Genomic DNA, 17487 nt, shown 5'->3' on the forward strand with positions numbered 1-17487 from the left:
TTCAACTGGAGCTTACAGAGGAAAGAGGGGACATGTCTGAAGGGGCTCATTATCAGATAAAGTCAGACTTCTACCCCCCTTGGGTTTAGAAAGCTGAACTTCTTCACTCTCACTAACAAAGACGAGAACACATTGCTTCATCAGTTGTGTCTCACTACATAATTAATATAGCCCTCCCACTGTTGTTACACTATATTCATAGAGCATTTAGTTTTAATCCCTTTTCCAAAATGTCACAGGATCAGTCCCTGCAATTGCCATGAAGCTACAGCATGTCACTGACACACACACACACACACACACACCCTCCCCCATTGCTAAATACCCTCAATTTAAATGTAAAGTGTGTTTCATATCCATGTGCAGTAGTGTGTCAACGGCTGCAAAATGAGAGTCATGGCATAGCAAAGAGCCACTGTAGGTTTCCCCTACACATGGGGCTGACACATTAAATAGCTTTCAAATGAACAACAGCAGAGAGTTGGCATGTCTGACAGAGTCTGATAACATTATATACCTTTCTGTCACAGTCACGGCTGCTTGAGACATGAACGTACAGTATGTGTTGCTTAGCTTCAGGAACATCATCCCTTGCAGTAAGCAGAATGCTCTAGATTTGCACCGGGCCAAGACAAGGGGATAGAGAACGAGACGGGAAAGGGGCGAAGGGGGAAACGGTGAGAGGCAGGCTGGGGTTGAAGGAGGGGTGGGGGTGATGCAGAGGGAGTGGAGTGAAAAAAAAAAAAAAGCAGGCGTGAAAAATGAAAAGCACAAATGGTGTTGACGGAGGAAGCACTAAAGAGGATGGGGCAGACGTCTGCACACCTAATGAGTTCCCTCCAAAGACAAAGCGACTGTCCTTGACAGTAGATTCCTGCAGCCAATGCAAATGCAGATATGTACCATCAAGGTATGCAAACACTGTTTTTGGACAGTTGTTAGGTTTGTGTACAAAAGCTATACAGTAGCTACAACGTACAGTACGCAAACACAACTATAAAAAAAAGCCACCACATGAACATGCGCACTTCTGATTTACCTACAAATCCTGTGCACATTCAGGGATTCAATGATAAACAAATGCAATGTAATGAATTTATTTTTCAGTTAGTAGATTTTTTTTTTTACCACCAACAAGAACCAATTACAACACATTGCCTGCAAATTGGGTGTCGGCCAAGTATCCCCCTGCACAGCACATGAGAGAGAGAAAGAGAGGGAGAGAGATTGAAGGGGCAAAGCAAGGAAAGCAAGAGAGTCGAGTATACCCTCTGTAACGGAGGACAAAGAGAAACAGATGGAAAAGAAGAGAGGAAAGGGAGGACATGAGTGAAAGCAGGAGGCAGAGAGAGTGAGGAAGATGGACATTGTGAAAATCTTTAAATCATTTCAAGTAACAAGCTGTCAAAATTCGCTCCATAGGGGAGCGGCTCTCTGAAATCTCACTGTAGATCATTTTGTAGATGTGAGACAACAGAGTCGATCTCCAGCACTGAGGCAAATACAATTACCCATTTAACTGCTCAACCCCTCTGCATAGAGTTTGGGTGCTCTCACCAGTCTACCAGTGCACTGAATATTCCAGTCAGGTGTTAAATTTGAAGTCATGCAGCAGGGAGCAATTAGAATAACTAGTTAGATAGTCTGTCCAAGGCTGTCAACAACAATGAAAACTATCCTATAATTTATCATCGGTTTATACACACAAATGCATAGCAATAACAATGGTATTCCGTGATCATTTCTGTGTATCGCAAGAACTCATTATTTACATGGGAAAAAAAAAAAAAAAAGACAACACACTGTCTACCATTCTTTAATTATCTGAGGAAACAACAAGGAAGGAAAAAGTCAGACAATGACTGTGAGAGAGACTTGGGTAGTTAAGAGAGAGTGCAGTGAAGCCTAGTGAGAGATTACGCTCTTTGCTGCTTACAAGGCAGTGTGTAGGAACCCATTTAAAAATAGGCTAGCATTTAAAATGGGCCAGATAGTAGATAAAGCAGCCTCTCTCTGCCAGAGTAATGAGCTAGGACCCGCTCGCTCTATTAGCAGAGAGGGAGAGAGAGAGAGAGAGAAAAAGAAACACACACACAGACACACACACACACACACACACACACACACACACACACACACACACACACACACACCCAGCTGTGGCAATTAGATGTTGGCAATCATCAGATTATTATTTTTACACAATAAGTTAGCACAAACTACCAATATTTGCATGGTCAAATGGCTGCATGCAAATGTGATTTTCTAATGAGAGCTTGTGCACACGAGCATTCATATCTGTCTGCACCTGCATGTAAGTATAGCTATATGCATGTTATAGTGTGTGGCTTTTGTGTTGGTACATATTCACAATAAAGAGTGTGTTATATATGTGGATTTGCAATTATTAATTCCCCCCCCCCCCCTTGTTGCCCACAGTGGTGCAGTCCAATTTGAACTGGTGGGCAGCAGTTTCCTGTACCCCAACACCCACTTCAATCCCCGACACTGGTTTTGTACATATACTCTGTACATAAATAACAAATATCAATATGCATACATTATATAATAGGATTGCACTGAAATAGATTAACCTGAATTCAGGACTTTCAATAAACTTTGTGTCTGTGCTTCTGTGTTAAGAGACTTTGAATAAACAATAAATTGAAGGTATGACTTACTTTCAAAACTTTCAAAGACATCCATATTGGACAATTCCAAACTTCATAATTTCCATCCAATGCCAATGTTAAGTGCCAGTTCTGGCAGGAGTGTGCCCTGTATGTAGCAAAGTGGCATGCTGCCATGTCACCTTTATTGGACAGTTAACAGTGAAAAGGTAGACAGGAAAACAAAGGGTGAGAGAGGGGAATGCTCCGCTATATGCGCCTTTACCTACTGGAGCACCCTCAACATGTTTGACTTTTATGCACAACTTTGTGTTTTAGTTCCCTAATGCAAACCGTATCATGACCTGTTTATATGCCATAACCACAATTTTTTCCCTAACTTTAACCATACTGTAGCTGCTATGTGAATATGTTATATAAACCAAGACTTTGACAACTTTTGGCAAGTCACTGAATATAACACAGGGTTTTGCAGAATCATCCAATATTGATCATCTTGTCTGGCTACAGGGTTGTGATGAAGCACTGATCATATATTGAATAGAGTGGCCCAAGCCAACAGTATATTGTAGTAAGATAAGGGTAGACTAGACATAAGGTGGCAGATGGGTCCCAAACTCCATTTGATTTTTCCACATTCAAAAACACAAATTTACCATTAAATAAGATCCATCATCTAAAGTTAATGCACCTATGATTCTGCATCACCAAGCAGTCATTTATTTATAAAGAACTTATTGCTAATGAGACGCTGTCTTTTAAGAATCATGATGTGAACTGCAGCACAATGTTGCAGAGTATTCATGTCACAACATTTGCACAGATGTGGTCACATGTCACTCCATCATGTTTTTATAGAAACACTATTCACTGGTAGATTAACTGGTGAAGTTATGGCCAGCAGGGCAGCAGCTAGTATGATGGTGGTATGGTATGATTTGTAGTTGTGATTTATGTGTCCTCAACTTGAAATTCTAATTTATTCAGTAATGCAGGGAGTTATTTTATTATGTTGAATGTAGTGGTGGTAGTACAACTGAAGCCATATATGCCTCAGCTGAGAACACTGTCCAGCCCAGGGTTATGTGTTGTTTAGGGACTGCTTTGCAAAGCTGACCCCAGACCCAACATGTGAATGAACCGAAGCAAAGCATCAAAGACATGCAGATGTATGCCTTGCCTCAGGCCAAACAGCATCTCTTGCATGAAGGTCCGCAAACAACAACCAACATCCTGCCAATATAGCCTTGTGTCACCCAGGCTACGAAGCAGATCACTCCACTGGCACGTATAATCTCTGGGTCAAGCCAAACATCAAAATCCTTCCTTTTTTTTTCTTTCCCCCCTCAACATTTGACGCTTCTGTATTCAAGCCACACTTATCTCTGGAAAACAGAGATCCATTGAATAACCCCTTCTTTATGTTGTTTATTCTGAACACATGGCGGATGTATTTGCCCCGCAGCTCAAAAGGGGTCAGAGGAATACTGTATTCTCAATAGCATTCAGCCTTATGCACTCACATGCACACTTACACATTGTGTGTCTTCAGTGCTCAATTATTGAGCAAGTTTACAGGCTGCAATGCAAATAGATTATCTGTGGTCCATCAAGTCGTCTCCTGGGATCCGGAAAAGTCTGCAGCTAGTAAAATAATTTAGAGAGGGGTATTTGGATTTCATGAGGCAAGGATATATTATAATCTAGTATATCAAAGGTGTGAATTACATTCCTAAATAAAATTTGCACATTTGATTATGAAAATCATGAAACTAATTAATAATAATGATGGATTAATATCGTGAAGGCAAATAATTTTTTTTATTTGCTCATTGTTTATTTATCTGATGTCTTGAATTTGAATTTATGAGCCTAATTAATGAATAATTTGTAGAAACATAATGCAAATGCCTTCATTGCATTGTAGAAGAAAGGGTTCTGAGTTTGTTTCTTTCAACCACAATAGGCTACAGAGGCTGATGGGTACACAATCCTGAGATATTGCTTCTCCCTGTTCTGTATCCATATATTTTAGTTTCTGTAGAGCAGCAGTCAGTTTGACTGACAGTGATATCTATTACTCAGCCACTAAGGCCCATTGTGCAAGCAAAAGCACATAAATCATGTATCATTACCTGCTGTATGTTGCTGCCTGTCTGTCCTACCCCGAGATTGTGCGAGACGCATTGCACTTGATCAAAGTATATTCTAATTCTGATGTATTAACAAGGCTGGGGGCCAACGATGAGCCTGAAGTTGTTTTTAGGATCAACACTGGAAGCAGTGTGGAAACAGGCAGCAGAAGAAGTGGAGCAGGAAGGGACAGCAGGAACGTGAGGTCATGGCTCCCCCTATAGGGAAAAAGGTGCACAACAAAACCATACAGTCAGGGGAGAGCCTGGGAGCCTGTTCTTTCACTCTACTACCCTCACGTAGGAATGTCTGTGAAGTCTTATCCACGCTGGTGAGCCCAGACAGCCATTGGCACTTAATGCACTCAAGACTTAACAAGCAGGAAATATACAAAATACAAGTAAGTATGCAGAAGCATGCATTTCCCAACGTTTTGAGCATAGAGAGGAAGGAGGCTCACGATGGGAGTAAATGAAGAGATTCTCATTCTAGGAAGCCAAGGGTTCGTTTGATCCACCATCAGTAGGAATTTAGCTGCAGAGAGAAAGTACCCAGGATATAGAGCATGTGGGAAGGAGATCAGAGTTTTTTTTTTTTTATTATTTTTTTTTTTAATCCTAGTTTGGGCCTCAGATGCTGGCCTTACCATGAGTAATGATCTCACCCTTCACCTGGCCTGGCTGCCACAGATTAGTAACTGTGTACATCATTTTCATAAATGCTGGACACAGCTGCCAGACATTAAGGAAAAGAGCCCGACAAACTAGAAAAAGTGAGAAAGGATGAGAGCTGCTTGGGATATTAATAATCTGATATAGTTATTTCTGGACATGTAGTATTCCTCAAAATACGCACCTTGAGGAAAGTTGTAAACATGATTATACAGGTAGCAACCATAGCGAAATGTTGCAATACAAGTAGAAGAAATTGAACTTCTTTGTGTACTTGCGACAAGAGCCTTCACCAAGTCCTTGTAAAGCTGAGAGGAATTTGAACCACATGTCGGATATCCAAGCTTTGTGCTTTTATTATTCCTGAATGGAGCCTTAGTCAGGTACCCCTAGTTCCTCCCTTCCAACAAAGTAGGGTCAGGAGGTTAGGCAGGTTGCCATTAAGCCCCCCCCCCCCCCCCCCCCCCCCCCCACCATCCCATTTCACAATGCAGGAGTAGGGGGATCCAGGCTTTGTGCTTGCTTCATCACCTCCATGCCTTTAAGACTCTGGAGACTTTATCATGTCTCATGTAACAGCCCAACTGAGCTGCATTTTCAGCCCCAGGTGTGCACTGCCTCCACAGAGTCTTTACAGACTCTAAGATGAGCTGAAGGGTCTGTGATTGCAGCTTGGTGGGCATCACATTTTGCCAACGTCTAGTTATGATGACTCAGCTGGGAAACTCAGCTCAATGAGCATCATCCTGACTTCGAAATTAGGTCAGACTCTTGTGTGCTAAACTAGTCAAATCCATATTTGTAGGAGTGCCAGTGTTCTCTTGCTTCTGAGAGATCTGATATCTTTCTAATGTTGGCAGTAAGAAGAGTAAAGACAGTCAAATTAATGAAGAAAGCAGAGAAGAGACTTCTAATCCAGAGCATTAGAAGTTATTAAGATAACTTGAGAAGAGACTGATAGGGATATGAATCAGAATGCGAAAAAGAACAACTCCTGCCATTTAAGCTGTGATGAGCATCAAATATTCGCAACAGGGAAAACTCAGTTACACGGGGAGGCTTCTCAGAGGGAGTCTTGCTGAGCGCCTGACAGATCGGCACTGACATTAAGGGATGTAAATGAGAAATTGTGCAATTTCTGGGAAGTATTAGATGTACAGTGAATGTGTGAAGAAGAAAAAAAAAAAAGTAATTTGAACAGAAACACAGAGAGGAACAAGTCTTAGCTGATTAGGATCAGCCGGTCGCTAGTTATTCCACCGAAACTAGAATGGAAAGATTTCAAGGGAGTTACATCAATACATGGGAGAGATAGAAAGGAGAGTTTTCTATGACTGGAGCAGAATTTACTGCTCTTATGGTTCATCAGTGTGCTGCAGTGGTGGCTGTAAATCTGCAGATTGATCAAACTGCAGAGCCAAAGGGATCCAAAGCCTTATCTCAGAATAAGGGCTGAGGAAAGTCGAAGACTCACTGTTGGTGTGAGTGATGGCCGCGGCTATCTGGCTTCTATACCTGGATCATTTCTGCTTATAAACACAAACAACACACACACACACACACACACACACACACACACACACACACACACACACACACACACACACACACACACACACACACACACACACACACACACACACACAGCGTGCACATACCAGCATGATCTCTCTTTTCCAAACCCTCATATGTAAACACGAAAGCGTCACATTTACTTAAGGAAGAAGGCGGAACGTGAGATTGATAAGACTGAGAGAGTTGGTTTCGTGGTCTCGGAGGAGATTCACATTCAGACACATCTTCTCTGTATTCTTCCTCTTCCACGCAGAGTTCTTCCCTCCAGCACAACACTACTTCATTACAACCTCTGCAGGTAAACAATGACCTCAGCGATGTCAAATCCATACCTTCTTGTCAAGCCCACCATCCACGTCTGCCAAAAGACACTAAGCCATGCACTCAACCGTGTGTTGTTGTTGAGGGAGGATTACCTTTATTGGACGTCTGAAGCCCGAAGGCTGAGGAGACAGGTAGACCCGGTGTGCCTGCCAGGCTCGGGGAGGGCAGCTCTCTTGTTAATACTGTAGCAGCCTTTGCCCTCAGAAACACATAAAGAACTGATCCAATATGGCGGACGCCAGGGGAAGGGATGAAGGGCACATGCTCGGAGAGAAAGAAAGCTGCAGCCTGCGAACCCCACGGCTACGCTATCGCTGCTCCTTTCTCCTCATTGCGAGTCGGAGGGTGTTACCTTTTGAAGTGTTAGCCTGCTTACCTGGCAAAGACCCCAAAATAGCTCAAAAGGATATGCTGCAGAAGTTACAAACAGTTGGTTGCTATTTTTAGAGTGTGGGGTACAAGACAAGTGTGTGAGCGTTTGTGTGAACATGCGGAGAAAACGAGTGTGACCACAAAGTAATTTACATACTTCCCCTTCAAGCTGTCTTCAGGTTTTTATAATCAGACAACTCTATGTAAAGTCTTGGAATACGCCCGGCCACCACTATCACACCAGTCGACATTTTTTTTTTTTTTTTTTTTTGTGAAATAAAAATTCCCTCCTGATATTGTTTCCTTGAACACAAGAGGCTCAGATGCTCCTAATCTTTGTGATATACGGTCTTCATCAGCTTTTTCAATTAATGCTAGACTAATCCAGTAATCGTTTTGCTAGATCTTAATTAATTTTGTAAAGTAATTTTGTTTCTCTTATCATGGAGTGGGGATCTCTCTAGAGAAAAAAAAAAAAAAATGGCCTCCCCGTGGAAAAGTAGAATTCCTGCAGCCTACCTTCCGTTTTACCACTTCATACCTACAGTACAGTGCTGCTATAAAACCACGCCATACTATCACATTTTCTACTCCGATGTCTCACGGGCACAGAGAGAGATATTAAAAACCCAGCTAATTATATTAATTATTATGGTTGAGTGGGTTTTATAAGACAGACACTGATAGCTTAAATCAAGAACACATGCAAATATACAAATACAGATTTGACATGTTGATTAGAATGTTAATTGAATGATCATAATATCAGGCGACCATGGTAAAGAATACTAATAAGTAATTTTTTTGAAAGAAAAAGGCTGAAGGATGATACAGGGACACACTTTTCTAGTTCACCTAATCCACAGACAGCGCTGTCACAAGAAAATATATCGCAGAGTTTAGCAGTGTCTGTGCACGAACAGTATGTTATGGACACCCACTGTGCTCCTCATTCACAACGTCTTCTCCAAATCATCATGGTCCAAAGGGGGCAGACACTTGCCTTTCTTGTGGGTGAGTGGCGACCATAACTCTTTCCAGATGCTTCACTGTAAGAAATGGAGAAGCGGTTGTACAGGGCGAGAGAAAGTGAGAAAGGAGGGAGAGGATGAGCTCACTTTTCATTTGTGTTGGCTATAAATAAAGAACACATGCAGGCTATTCGTTTGATTCTCTTTCTATATCCGCACAGCCATAAATCAGAACAAGCCAAGGTCTGCACAGATACATGCACATCCTTAGCAGACGGGAGAAATGGAGGGAGAGAGGGTGACTGGAAACCAAGCGGAGAAAGCAAAGGCCTGGATTTTTTCTGATTTGATTTCCGGTTTGATTCTGATTTTCCTGAAGATATTGCACCGTCCATGTTGTTCTTCCACTCCATCTCTTTACAAGAGGACCTGCTGGGAGGCTTTAGCCTTCCACACTTCAGAAAATATCTGGAAAGAAATATGCTTAGTCTCGAGCAAAACTTTCCTGGAAAGAGAAGGAGGAGACAGATCACAGCTGGACTGGACTCGGCTTAAATGTCGAGCGGTCTGATGGTCATTTAGATGAATGCGCACATCATCCACAACAAGAGGCAGCTTTCTCACAAAGTGTAACTTCCTCAGGACCCTCGACCGCCATGGCTACTCATCTGAGAGCAACCTCTCCAAAAGATGTCTGGGCCATCTGTTGGAAAAAGAAGCTATGTCAAAATGAAGCATGACAAAAAGTCCAGAAACAGCCAAGATCGAGTGGAGGGGGGGGTTAAGCCTGAATTGGGTGAAGATCTGTTGGCGGATTTTCACTGTTTGTTAGGGTTGACATGTTCTATATGATCTCTGGTGAGCAAGAACCCCGACGCCTGATAAACTGTACATACATCAATGTAACCCTCCTTTCTTTTGTCTCGTCCTCTCCGTCTTTTCAAAGCAATGTTTCGCTGAAGCATTTGTCAAATTAGACACTGTGTTAACCAATGAGCGTTTGTTGGCAGGACATGTGAGGGTGAAAAGAAGGGAAGGAACACAGAAAAAATAAACAGAGGACAAGTAAGGGGTAAATATTATGACTGATGGCTTTCTGGGGGTGTGTGCCTGCGTCAATTGGCGCCCCATATTACTGTTAGGGTTTCAGGCATCTTAGGACCTGTTATTTTGTCCCACCACATTGCTCTGCTCTCCTATTTTAGTTTCTGACAGGATTTGTGTCTGCAAAAGGGTTTGCGTGAATAAAAAATAAATAAAAAAAAAAAAAAGTGTGTTCAGTTAGTAGAGTTTGAAGGACTCTACACAAGAAAAGATGACATACCTAGCGGTTAGTTACCATTTCTGAGATGAGGAGACAGAGAAACAGAGATGTATCAGTATGAGAAAAAGACGGTTCAGACAGTAAAAAGGGAGAAAAATAATCTCTCAGACTGTAGCTTTATAACGAACACAGTCTCGCAGGTTCGTCCTGTTTAAGAGTTATTATTCGAAAGAAAAACTGCATTCTGCGAGGACAATGGAGGTGTGCAGGGTAGACTATCCCTCATTCAAACATTGGAATTAGAGAGAAACCAGTGCAAGCACGCTATGCTGTTGTCATTGTTCTGCCGTGGGAAAGACTCCATTTCTTTACCTCTCACACACCATTTGTGTTGAGGCGACAGGTCATTTAAGCACTAGCTCTGTAAATGTCACAAAGTAGAGCTGCACACTTATTGGCGCTCTGTTGCAGGTGACAATGGATGTGAAGTCATTACACAGCACACTGTGTTAGTGGAGTGACTCATATTCAATTCATAAAATTATTTCCTAGAAAATGCAGCTTCTTCAGGCAATCTTTTATAATGCTTTAAAAAAAAACAGGAGGAACAGGTCTTTGCATAATAGAGCTACATTTCCATCCACAATTGTTTCACTAGTCTTAAATTCAGATTGAAAACATGTCACAATTATTATCCTTGTTATTATTTATGAATTATAATATCACAAAAAGGGCCAGATAAACTACCATACAACAAAAACATAGTCTGTAACAGACAGTGTGTCACACAAATCGTGTGAGTTCATAAGTCAGAATTTACCGTGCGACTGTTTCCACACTTGAAGTGTTTTAACTATTTTTCAATAAATGCTGGATTAGTGGTGAATTCAAGTGTGGAAAAACAAGCAAAAACTGTCATTCAAACCCTTCTGATAAACAAAACACACACTGCAGCCCAAACAAAATCTAAATTAGCTCTGTCACGCTCATCTTTGAGTTGTTAAAAACAAGATGGATGTCAGTGTGAGCTTATTGGAATATGTCAGAATAGGTGTGGATGGTGAGTGACAGGCATGTTGTTGTGGCAGCTTGAGCAACCTCCAGAGTAGCCTGAGGTAACGTCAGTGATGTTCATTCACCTAGCAACAGAAAGACACGATAATGACCTAAATATTTACCTCCCTGCTTGGCCTTGGTCCGCCCCTTTTGGAGACAAAGGAGTTTAAGTGCTACAATGCGTTTCTAGTGTACGTGTAGTATTGTAAAGTATTGGTGGAGGCTGTGATGCATTTCAGTAGCTGTTCAGACTAGCAGTGACCTCCTTTAACAGAGAGTGAAGACAAAAATAGATGACATTTGTTTAATATTGGACTAATACATAACAGGTTTCACTTTTTTTCATCTGTCTAAGTTGAAGGTATTTGTATGATTTCCTGAGAGAAAAATTCAATGAAATCCATCTCCTCCAGCCAGATGGCTCTGTGGCTAACTCCCTGCTCTCTTGCTCACAGCACCTCCCTTCATCTGCCCACTCTCCTTCTCTGCACTCTTTCAAATGTCACTTTGTTTGATACACAGGGTTGAGGGCTCGGGGAGGAGCGCAGGCTGAGATCTGGCCTTGTGAGACATTTGCTTTATCATAGATTTGTTTAATCCAAAACCTCTCCTGGATGAAAATGTGCCAGACTCCCTCGGATCAGTTCTTTTCTGGAGGCTTTTTGCCAGTCCATTCCAATGAGCAGTTCATCGGGGGCCTGCAGCTATAGTGGGACATAGTGTATAAGAACATTTGCTCGGCAGACATTTTACAGATAGAAGCTTAAGCCATGCAGCAGTACTTTAGTATGGAAACTACTTTAAATGTTCCAATAAAAACTGAAATGCTATGTATGGTATTTGACCAAGGCCTGCCTCATTTCAGTCTGGACTACGTGCCGAGATGAGGTGAACAGCAGTTTGCTGCTATTCTGTTGTTTATAATTGAATCCTTCCACATCTCTCTGGAAAGCAATTAATCATTCAATTAATTGAGTCATGGGCCAGTAATTAGCAGTGATTGGGAGCATGATGGTTGGAGCGATTCCCTTTGATTCGATACCCTTTAGCTGCTGCACGGCAGCCCTGGTGAGCACATCCACAGCGCCCCCTGTTGAGGCTGACAGCTCCCCTGGAACCTTGATTCTCCATAGTGATCAGAGCCAAGAACCTGTGCCTTTGACATATTTGATCTCATTTGTTCTTCAGAGGCAAACCCCCCCCTGCACATCTGCTTCTGTGATCCATACATGGCCACATGGAGGTCAGTGGACAAAAAAAAGTCTATAAGAAATCACACAATGTCTTGCGAATAAAGCTCAATTAAAAGATATTAGTCGATGTAAATGAAGGAAAGAGGATATTCTAGCAAAAGGAAACACCTCCCGATACTCTAATTAAAATGATAACAATTAATAAGATTGGGTTCCTCACTCAGCCAAGCTCAGTGGCCACACAATTAACTTTGGAACTTTTCCTCGCTATGCAGTTCATCAGAGTGTGCCCAGAGAATGGTCAAATGCAGTAAGATGGAATTAAACTTGCTTGATGTTCATGGGCACCTCTTGTCTTTTTTTGTTACACTGAAAGGTAATGCCAACACAGATGGCCCAGCTAATCTATTAACAGTATAAAGTATATTGTACAATGATTTGAGAGCACATAACTCCCTCTATCTAACTGCCAACCTTTTACAAAGCGTTTTTTTTTTCCTGTGTGCCAAAAGCTGTAAAGTCCCTCTCTCTGCAATCTATATTTCATTTTATTCTCTTTCAGGTTTTGTAGAATGTGTATGCAATTATTAGTGGTTGGTTTCAGATGACATCAAACTTCAACTTTGTTGCAGAAAATGAAAAAATATGGAATGTAGATCACAGCGTCTCAGTGGTGTCTAGACTGCGGAGCTATCCAAGGCACATCCTGCCACTCAGCCAACATGCAGGACAGCAACAGCAGCAACTGCCTCCATGTTCAAGGTGTAGTTTAGATCATAGATCCTGGTTAAAGCTAGATCATCTTCATGGTTTAAAGAAACTCATATAGGATGTGGATCCTAGTTCTACAGTTGGATAACTGTTGTGTTAAATCTTTATTTGCTACCTCACATCCACATAAGTAGTTTAAACAAGCAGCCAAAGTTGTTGTGAGCATAAAAGTTCATTCTTGACCTTGGGCACAGTATGCGTGATGAAATAATCTCAACGCAAGGTCGAACGTTGAGCTGCCTTTCTTATCTCATGGTCTTCCTGTGTGAATGGTTCATGTATGTAATGTCCAGTCTATCGCGAAAGTCTTTCAGCCGGAGACAGTCAGCACTTACAACAAACCAATTAACACCTTAAGGTCTCAGCTGGTACACCTGTAAGTCAGTGCCCATTGCTCAATAAAGGAAAAAGTGTATGACATTCATTGCAACTGTTTTGGGACAGACATCAGCTGTCTGCAAACACCAGCGCAAAACTGGATGTGTTTTGATTTTATGGGTCAAGATCATCAACCGGTATTCAGTGGATGGGAGCCATTCATATCTGACATTTTTGAAAAGAAATGAGAGTTAAGATCTCCCTAAAGTACACAACTACTTTACTAGTGGCATTATTTCATCACAATATCAACATTTTCCTCTTCTTTTTTTCTCAAGAGAACCGTCATTCCGCACAGGATTGCGAGAGGTCACCCGTCAGGAGAACATGAACACAGATAGTTTCGAGTATTTGAAAAAAATGAGAGGAACCGTTGTGTATATTGCGAAGACAGTCTCTAGAATAAATCCAGCTTCCTTTGAAATAAGATAAGACACTACAGGAGAAGGTCTAGATGGAATTGTTCATCTGAATGCAGATACGCAACAGTGCATATAGTATATATCAGCAATGTTGGAAGCAGCAGTACAGTGTTGGCGAATAAATATTCACTAGAAGATAAGACACACACACACACACACACACACACACACACACACACACACACACAAGCATAATCTGGGAGTTGACCTGGTGAGCACTGCTCGCCTAGATAAAGGAGATTATCCACACTGTGGTGAGCTGGGGCCTAGCTTCAGTATATGTGTGTGTATGTCTGTGTGCGTGTGAGTATATATAGTATATATACTTTTCTGTGTGAATGTACACATGCACTTATTGTGTGTTTACTGCCGATGTCTCTGTGCACTCCATGTGATGGTGTTTGTGTACATGTTTGTGCACTGAGTTGTGTTACAGCATTCCAAGCAACAGGGATGGGGGATTATCTGGATTTTCCAAGTGGGATTTCCAGCAGGGATGCTGAGAAATACTACTAAGTCGCCTTCACCTTCTGACCTCCAGGGCCAGAGGCGGCTTCCTGGGCTCTCGACGCCAGGCGAACTGGTCCGACCTGAGGTTTTTGTGGACAGACTGCCCCTACCTGGACATCCATGACACCGAGGTTAAACTCAAGGGCTTGAGTTTGTTACCCTCTTGTGGGAACTGCTGTAGCCTCACAATAAATTAATCATTCTTATTATTGAGAACGTCCAAGAAATCATGATTCATACAAAAACTAAGTTAAACTTAATGATAAACATCATAACAATATCAGTATTATTGATGCAACAAAAAAAAAAAACAGATGTTCAAATGTATAATTTAGCACAGCTTTGTGTAAGAACATCCAGTGTTTCCTACCATGCATTTTGTCTTAAATGGGCAAGTCCTCTTTCACACATACTAGTATTTTTTGCATGCTTTTTGCATAATAAACAGTTCAGAAATAAGGGTAAATTTATGAAGAAAAGAATTGTTGTTATTCTTGTGTGTAAAGTAGTATACACACAAGAATAACAAAAAATTGTAAATCATGAATTAAAATGTCCAGACTGCCAACTAGCTCCCTGGAAACCATAGCAACCCATTAAGCAAATCTAGTATTCATTATGTAAACAGCATCTTTAACTAATAGGATTATTCGGCTCAGCCCACCTGTTGTATAACATTATTCATGTTGTATGAATATAAATGTTATTTTATAATATATTGTATATATAGTGTATAGTTTTTGTACTGGTTTAAGTTGTCATCACTATAATCAACGGAATTATCTTGATATTAAAATTTTAAGAAAAAAAAAAATAGCATTCTCCAAGTAATCCTGGCACACAGAAGTGTACAAACTGAGGATGAGTTTGACCATCTGTGAATCTCTGTATTTCATTTAAATCTCAGGTAATTTGAATAGGGAAACTTTCTCAACCTAAGCAGCAGCTGGATCAGTAGACCCTCTCGAGGTCTTCCCGATACAGATTCACCAACGTGAAGGACGTCGAGACAAGCGGAGTCTGAAGCATAATTCGTGAAGCGTAGAGGAGGAACCAAAATGAGTCTAGGGCTTTATTAAGAAGACTCGCGGATTGATTTCCTGTCAGCAAGCTTCCATGCTGATGAGATCGATGCACACGGGATGGGAGGTAGAGACCGAGGAAGCAGGAGAACAGAGTGAGAGATCTTTCCATCCTTGGAGTTGCTTCACATTGCCTACGGGCCCAGACAGGCTGATCAGCAAACTGTCTTCTTAAGTAATTAAGACATTACTGGGAGGTCTCTCTATCCATATTTGATGAAGACCCAAGCCACAATTAAGATGAGCCCTTCTGTGAGGGCTGTGGAGGCCTGATTGATAGTTCCCACACAACGAGGCTGATGGGTGGTGGGTCAGTGAGCTGGCATCTTCCTCTGCAGAAGCCCCTTTAACCCCTACCTAGGTTGGTAAGTCCCCATCGGGAGCTGAATATGGATAGTCTACATCTGCTTGTTAATGAATTAAAAGAGCAATTTAGGTCTCCTCTGCTCCCAGAGGAGTTGATTTCATCTCCTTAACGATTGGCCCCCTTGAACTCGGCTCAACGTTGCTGCATTTCATCATAAGTTATACCATCAGGGAAGCTTATTAACAGTGGCTTGAACGGAAAGGTGTTAGTAGGTGCAGAGAGGAAAATGCCTGAGGTTAGAATTAGCCTAATTGTTCATAGGAAACTCCCATCTAACAGTGTGAAAGAAATTGGTATGTTGTCATTGACCTCTTCCCCCTTTTTTTTCTTTTTTACTTTTATTGGATACTAGTGCACACTCAGGGCTACAACTGTTTGTGGAGTTTTGCTGTGGGCACAGTTTCAGGTGCAAATGTATGCCTTTGTTCATGTACACACGACTTATATCATTACATACAATACAACTTTTATTGAGCGAGATAAAAAGTTGCTGAGACTCACTCCACTGGTTTAAAATCCAAACCTCATCTCTGCTCAGTATTTCACCGATGAACGTTTGATCGATGTGCCGTATTTCTAAGCAGAAAAAAGGTCTCCAAATGACAGGAACTGCAAAACAAAAAAAAAATCATCTTTAATAGAGATGAGAACACAAAGCTTTGGAGCGGGTAATTGGATAAAACTTTGCTGCATGTAGCGCTTCTCAGGCCTCACTTCATTTTATGATAATGATAATTGAAAGATGGGGGAGGAAAGACTAAATTACAGAGCTGGATTAACAAAATGCCCACGCCGGGTGCTAAATTCACTCTTGTTACACTTGTGCAATAGCAGTTCGCAGCACCAGGCCTCTGGTTATAGCACACTGACTCGATTACCGCCCTCTTAATCAAATTCTTCCTCCTCAATTACATTTGCAGTGGTTTAAAATGTGTTTCTCTTCTCGCACTATTAAAAACTCTACCCTCAGGTCAGGATACGCTATAGCTCTAGAACAAAGTACCTTTAGTTGTTGAGGCCAAAGGAAATTCCTAAATATTCCCATGTTTATGACCTCAAAAATTAGTCTTTTTCAATATGATACCACATAAAGTATTTTTTATTCACTTGAAATAGTGGTATGCAGGGGCGTCATGTGGCGTAGTGGTCTAAGCAGGCGCCCCATGTGTAGAGGCTACAGTCCTCGCTGCAGTTGGCGCCGGCTCGAGTCCCGCATCGGACGGTCTTTGCTGCATGTCATTCCCCCTCTCTCTGCCTCCCCATTTCCTGTCTCTCTCTACTATCCTGTCCAATAAAGGCACAAAAGCCCCAAAAAAATATAATTTAAAAAAAGTGTTATGCAATTCTTGCTGTGACTCCACTGTGAGGCTTATATGTGGTAACTGGCACAAGTTTAGGCATTACAGGGGTGTGGTTGAGCCTGGAAAGGTCACCAATTTAGCTCAGCTGAGAAATATTCTCTGCTATTCAAGAGCCATGATTATGTTACACTGGAGTCAGGCATTATTATGAGAATTCAAATATTCTTCCACCTATGTCCTTATACAGGCATATAGGCGACACATAGTGTAATACATTGTGTTAACAACAGACTGCGGTAATTGACCACTTCAACAGAAATGTAGAACAGGGTTCAATTTCCGGGAACCACACAGATATGATATATTTCACATTAAGACAATATAAGCTTTTGTCTTAATTGAGCTGAGCTGAGGTACTGTGTGTACAATTAAAAACAGCAAAGTCCAATTAGTTTCCTGTGAACCTG

This window comes from Seriola aureovittata, chromosome 6, assembly GCF_021018895.1.
Source record: "Seriola aureovittata isolate HTS-2021-v1 ecotype China chromosome 6, ASM2101889v1, whole genome shotgun sequence".
Classification (NCBI taxonomy): domain Eukaryota; kingdom Metazoa; phylum Chordata; class Actinopteri; order Carangiformes; family Carangidae; genus Seriola; species Seriola aureovittata.